The sequence below is a fragment of the Pecten maximus genome, chromosome 8 (assembly GCF_902652985.1).
Source record: "Pecten maximus chromosome 8, xPecMax1.1, whole genome shotgun sequence".
NCBI lineage: Eukaryota > Metazoa > Mollusca > Bivalvia > Pectinida > Pectinidae > Pecten > Pecten maximus.
In genome coordinates, this window is record NC_047022.1 from 41,293,479 (window position 1) to 41,300,044 (window position 6,566).

Sequence of the window (6,566 nt, forward strand, 5' to 3'; positions counted from 1 at the left end):
GTATGTAGAGGCGGAGCTTACCGATAGTAAATACTGTAATTGATATTTTCATTACACCCTGTAATCATTATTGTTGTTTTGCTAGGTACAGATTATCATTATCGAAATGGTACATTGTTTTTTGCCTGAAAGTATCGGTTTCTAGAAAAAGCAAAGAAATAGGTCTATCGTATGCTACAAATGTATGAAACGAAATATTGGAGTTTACTTAGGCCTGGCCTACAGGTTGCTAAACAGGTCATCGGACAGTATCCGATATTTTGTGTAAAGTAAGTGTACATACACATTTAGATGTTTTTGTCTTCAAGTATAATATACTTTGGTTAATGATTTGGCTATATTAAATCATAAATGAGTAGACCGCATTTTTAACTATTCCTGTTTTTGATCATGTCTTTTTTGTAGTGCTCTTTTCTGACAACACAAAACACTATCATACATTTGATATATACGTATGTACACATTTTTTTAATTTAACAATTTGAAACGCCATTCACTGGAATATTCAATAGCGTAGGGGCTATCTTTGTGTGACGTCAAGTGACGACGTCATAATTACGATGACGTTGGCACCTTTGAAAAAAGGACGTGCCGGGTTTTGGAGGTGGAGGAAAGCCGGAGTACCCGGAGAAAAACCACCGGCCTACGGTCAGTACCTGGCAACCACAGGGGCTTGGCACGATTTTCCAAATGATAGTATATACATATACATATGGACTATCATTTGGAAAATCGTGCCAAGCCCCTGTGCTGGCAACTGCCCCACGTAGGTTTTGAAGTCGCAACCCAGAGGTGGAGGGCTAGTGATAAAGTGTCGGGACACGTGGACCACTCGGCCACCGCGGCCCCTACAATAGATCACAGTCTCTGCTTTTAAAAGCCGATTTTCAGAAATACCTATCACGTTCTCTTTGACGCGTTAAAAAAATTCTGAACGTAATAAAACCGTTAAATAGCTCGTTAAATGTAAAATGTTAATAACAATGTTTATAAGGCGTTAACCTTTATAATCATGTTTAGCGCATTGAATTACTTGATCTCGTTTTTAAATAACGGTCTTTCATAACTCTATCAAGATGTAAAATCTTCGTTTTGAGAAGTTAACTGTAATTGGAAATTAATTAAGTTAAAACTCCTTGAGTGCCACAGGATTCTCTTAGAGAGTGCCAAGCCAAAATCGACGGCTGGGAGATTTGAAAAAAGTATGACGTCACAATATAACAATGGGCTATTCTGATGACGTCACGGTATTGTACTGACTCTGCTCAACTAGTTCAGCACACAGGTACTTGGGGTAAGAAATTACATTTGTATATATATACTATATAGCCTCGTATTACTATATAAAATAGAGTCTCTCTATTTTATATATATAGTAATACGAGGCTATATAGTATATATATACAAATGTAATTTCTTACCCCAAGTACCTGTGGTTCAGCACAGTCAACGTTACACATGATTTTACTTCATGTACATACGTGCTATCCGATCCATTTTCGACGCTTGGAAATGTGCGGAATGGTAACAACTTGATTACACATATATGATACTATATTACATCAATAGACTGCAGTCTTTACCTGTATGCTTGACATTTTGTCGAGCAGAGCAAAGCAAGATTTCCGTCTGAGAATGGGCAACTATTTGTACCGCAAATTCACCGCCATGCGAAGTAGATTTGTTTCTAATGATACATTTTAAGAGGAAGTTAGCCGGTTTATATGACTAGTGTGTACACAAACCGTTACCAGCTCTTGCCACGTGGAGGCCTCCTCTTAGTAAGAGCCACGCGGTTTTTTTGGTTATTTTTGTGGATTTTTTTTAAACAATTTTTTTTTTCTATTTTCGTTTTTTTCATTACACGTGTAACATGCTCGTGTTATAATCTGACGACATATCGCAAATTCTTGCTACGAGTTTTATGTGTACCAATTAAACTATTGATAGTCCACTTTGCGGAAACTTTCATTTGAATCTTGGCTAAAACAAGTAAGGTGATTTTGAAAATTCAGCATCATTTAGGTTAGCGATTGTCACATCACTCACCGTAATTCATGCTGTTACAAGTTATATGACTGACTGGGCATGTACATTAATGATAACACATGAGTGATAATAGCAGTTTATTGTTCAACGTCACGTCGGCCCACATGGTCATTCATGCATTGGGCGTGTAATCCACGGTGGCACATTCGACATGCGCTTCTAGCACGACGCCTTCCATTCCCATCATGACGTGAACATACCACGCATTCTCTCTGACCATTGATGGGAACCACACCCATGGGATTATGGCGACGTCGAATTCCACCAGGTATACGCTGGTCAAGCTGTTCTTGACATAGACTTTCCACAATGAGTTGGATAAACTCAACGCGACTAACAATTAGGTGTCGGTCAGTGTTGTGTGTATAGCATATGTATGCATTCAACAAAATTCTGTGTATCATGTTCCAAACAACCTTTTTCTAAGCTTTTACACTTTTCCTATTGTCGTCATATGTCAATGTGAGTTGGTCATTAAGGTCAACCCCTCCCATGAACCGATTATATAGATTTACCATTTCCGGTTTTTGCCTCGCGTTTGTTACTGTTGCTGTTTGACAATTTGATATCAAACGGACGGGTTTCCTGGTAGGCTTCTCTTTGTATGCGCATAGTAAAATACTGCCCTGTCGCATGTATACAGCTTGTCCTGCGTTGAGAATCGGTTTTTTGATGGCTTGTGGTTGACCTCTGGCATTGGCTCGAAATGTACCGGTAAATCTAGTACCCGCCTCTAGCAGTCGCTTTGCCATGTCTATTGACGAAAAAAAACCCGTCTGTAAATAAGTGGTACCCTTTGTTAAGGAGGTCTGCCGCTTCCATCAACGTGAATACCACGAATGATCCCTGTGTCTGTCCGGCTGGTGTGGGGTCGTACCTTTTACCTCTATATATTGACATATGTATGATATACCCGCTGACAGACTCGACAAGCATCCATAACTTTATTCCAAACTTGCAGTGTTTAGTAGGAATGTACTGAGTCATTTCTGTTCTGTTTTTTGAACTTATAAGAGATTCGTCAATGCTGATATGTTTAGATGGAATGAAATGTCGTTTAAATTGCATGTTTACATGATTTACGAAATGCTTGAATTTATCAGATGGGTTGTAATTTGGGCTGTTTCTTGGTTGAATTTTGGAATTGTCGACGGTATGAAAAAATCTGAGAATGTTTTGAAATCTGTTACGGGACATGACTGATGGAAACCAAGGCGTTCGCTGACTCTGCAATTTGTTAGTCCAATACGATTTAATGGATGGTTTCTTAATCAAACCCATGTTGATTAGTATTCCCAAAAATGCCTTGAACTCCCGGAGGGTGACGCGCCACCATGCTCGTGCCCGGGATTTCGGCCCCAATGTTGCCGCCGACGTCCTAAGGAAATTCCGTGCAAACCTTTATGAAGCATGGAAACAGGTAAACTAGTTTAAAACATCAGTATATCTGGTAACATTATCTATTACCAGGTAATATAGTCTTGATATAACAGGTATATATGTCACATAATACAATACTCATCTGTCGTAAAAGTCGTAATGATCTAAGATATTTACAGTAACTTATATAACAACATTCATTAACTGAAATACAACTTTACAAACCCATCCCGACACGTTAAAAATCGATCCCTGACATGATACGCGGATAAAGTCGGAGACGGCAATACTCTACATGTATTAGATAATCAAAAGTGAAAAGCACATACATTTATATCATTAGCTGAGGTTAAACAGTACCTGTTTGTTTCCAGCATGCATTTTTGCATCAGGTGAGTAGTGAAAAAAAGCAGGAAGTATGCTAATGGTGGAGAATTCCGTTGTGGCATATTCCGTGGGCCAAACTCCTCGTCATACACTGGCATGTCTTCTTGTCGCTGTTGTTCCGGGGGATACGCCCGTACCCACGGCGCAAACACACGTCTAGCCATTGTCAAGACGATCAAATTCTACAGAAAAACACCGGCGATTAGGCTATCGCAGACGCTCCGTCGACTGGGGACATTGACGTCAGTACTAGTGACGTCATACTATCTATGACGTCATTCTCATTGTTGACCCGCCCGTTTACTGGATGAGGCTCTTGGCACTCAAGGGAGGTATGCAAGAGCCTCAAATGAGGCTCTGTGGCACTCTAGGAGTTAATAAGTTTGATTGGCAGACGAAATGGCTGCATATGATCTGAAATTGTTTCTTTGATACGAAATTTTGAAACTGTTGATATGGTACAAAATAGTAATTGGCCGGTGATATTTTCTAAGAACAATGAAATTTCATTAATTGGTTAAAACCCTAGAAGGATCTATATCAACATGTAAGAACCTAATCTACAGTGAGAGGCTGGAGAAACTAAAGCTACCAATACTGACCTGTAGAAGAATCAGAGGAGATATTTTTGAACTAGTATAAAAAACAACAAGTCAGATTTGTGATAAGGAATGTTTTACTGCCGTATCACTCTAGAAATATGCATCCGATCGCCACAGCTGTAGAGGACACACAAAAAGAATATTCCCTAAACGAGCAACTACCATGCTAAGAAAAAACTATTTTTCGATCAGAACAGTAAAAATTTGGAATGAACATCCAGAACATGTAGGCTAGTGTCAGCAATAAATATTAATTCTTTTAAAAATAAGTTGGACAACCAAAGGAAAAATCAAGCAATCTATTTCAATAACAAAGCTACAATCACAACAAAGAGAACAATATACATGTAACCGGATAAAGTATCTTATATATTGATTTATTATGTATCTAGTGTGAGTCTGGTAAAGAGGACTTTATATAGTTGTGAAAATTTGGAAAAAAAGCAACCAACGTGTCTAGTTTTTTGTGATATCTCCAAAGCGTTCGATCGTGTGTGGCACAAGGGACTAAATGTAAAATTAGCTAATTATGGAATAAACGGAAAACTTTTAAAATGGTTAAATAATTATATCAGAAACCGGAAACAACAAGTTTTCGTAGGAATTCGTAAATCTTCCGTCAGAACTACTAATGCTGGCGTTCCGCAAGGGTCAGTATTGGGTCCTCTTCTTTTTATCCTATATATAAATGACATATCAGATAACCTTGAAAGTCTTTCTAAATTATTTGCTGATGATACCTCCTTATTATGTTCTGGTCGATCGCTCTTGGAAATTGAAACGAAAATAAATAATGACTTAGTTAAAATTCAAAATTGGGCAGAAATATGGCTGGTGAAATTCAACCCTCTGAAAACGGAAGCTTTACTTATTTCAAACAATGAACACGAACATGTTGTAGATATAAGCTTTAATAATGTAGATGTAGAATTTGTTGACAACCATAAACACCTAGGAGTTACTTTAGATGCAAATTGCAGATGGTCCACTCATATTGACAACATTTGTAAAAAGGTATCAAAACAGGTAAGTATCCTCCGAGAGCTCAAATATCTTTTAAACAGACAAACTTTAATTAAAATTTACAAGTCTTATATTCTGCCATTATTTGAATACTGTTGTGAGGTTTGGGACGGTTGTTCTCTCGGTGATGCAGACAAATTGGAAAAACTTAACTTAGAAATAGCAAGAATAATTACTGGATTACAATCTTTTGCTAGCAGACTTTCGTTATATTCTGAAAGTGGTTTAGAACCACTTGCTACTCGTCGTACTAGGAGAAAACTGCAACTTTTCTATAAAGTCACAAATCACCTAACACCAAATTATTTATCCACTCTACTTCCTCCTTTAGTATCTGAAAACTCTCACTATAACCTCCGAGACGCCAATAACTACTCTTTACCAAATTTCCGACTTCATTTGACCAATATTTCGTTTTTCCCGGCTACTATTCGACTTTGGAACCAATTAGATTTAGAAACTAGGCAAAGTAACTCATACTTAGTTTTTAAAAAGTCTATCACTAATATATCAAAAGTCCCTTATTATTACTCTGTTGGAAATAGAAAATCTAATATATTGCATGCAAGATTAAGAAATAGTTGTAGTACTTTAAATAATGATCTTTTCCGATCTCATCTGATTGATTATAGTTACTGTCAATGTGGTCATCCTATTGAGGATACATATCATTTCTTCTTCGTCTGTAATAATTATGTTGAACAGAGAATCGAATTGTACCGAAATCTGAACAATTTCATACCGCTAGATCTGCAGCTATTACTGTATGGAAGCAGTGATTTATCCATAGAGGATAATGTTACAATATGTAAAAACACTCAGAAGTACATTCTTGATTCGTATAGATTTTAATTCCCTCTTATCTTTCTAAATATATCTGTGTAAATTTATGTTAGCTTATCATATCTATTCCGATGCCGATGGCAAAAGAGAATTGAATTTCCAGGAGGCATAGGAAGCGAACGGAGAGAGCTAACCATGGCACAGGATGTGATGAACTTTAGAAACAGCAGAGTGTTTTGAAAAGTGAATAGTGTGAACTTCTGCTATCGGCATCGGAATAGTTTATTGGAATAGTTTACTTGAATTGTTTATTCATTTGATAATCTATAGTCATAATGATTT